This window comes from Apium graveolens, chromosome 10 (assembly GCF_009905375.1).
Source record: "Apium graveolens cultivar Ventura chromosome 10, ASM990537v1, whole genome shotgun sequence".
Classification (NCBI taxonomy): Eukaryota; Viridiplantae; Streptophyta; class Magnoliopsida; order Apiales; family Apiaceae; genus Apium; species Apium graveolens.
The window spans coordinates 38,878,642-38,879,410 of NC_133656.1; positions in this window are offsets into that span (position 1 = coordinate 38,878,642).

Sequence of the window (769 nt, forward strand, 5' to 3'; positions counted from 1 at the left end):
AAGAAAGGCAAGTACAGGAGAAATAAGGGTGGATCCAGCCATTGCTAGTGAGTCAATGATTGTGGATGATGCTGAAAAGGGAAGACAATTTCAGCAACAATACAAAGCTGAAATTGATAACATTTCCTTGGATGCTGACACTTTTACTCATCCTGTGTCAGCCTATCCTTTGTTGGCTGCTCAGGGCAATGTGGAGGCAGAACAGACTTTGAATTTAGTACATACCTCAGAATCTCTTCAAAGAGATAAAGCTGATGTCAATATGATGCCTTCTCAAGCTGGTGAGCCATCTGAAGAATTTGGAGTAAATTCTAATGATGATGACTCTGTTTCTTTGGATGGAAGCATGAACTTAGGGGGAGATGAAGGCCCAAGTTCTGTTTTAAATTTACCTGGATGGGCATGGACAAAGGAATTTACACTAGGACAATTTGATGTGTCTTTGGTCAAGCAAGTGGTGGCTATTTAAAAGGCCCTTCAGGAGACTTCAGATGCTAGTGCCAAGGCTATTCTTCAAGCTCACCTAGACTCTCTACATCTCATGAAGATCCAGCACTTAAGACAAAATATGAGTGTGGATGAACTAAAAAGAGATATAGCTGACTTGAAGACATACAATTCTGAGAAGCTGGATTCAGTAATGCCATATGGTACCATACAAGATCTACTACTATGATTGAGGAGAGAATCAGACTCTGAAAAGAAGCTAGCCAAGCTGGAAAACAGAGTTCAAGTTATTGAGAATTCAGTGGCTATCCTTCTTCAAAAT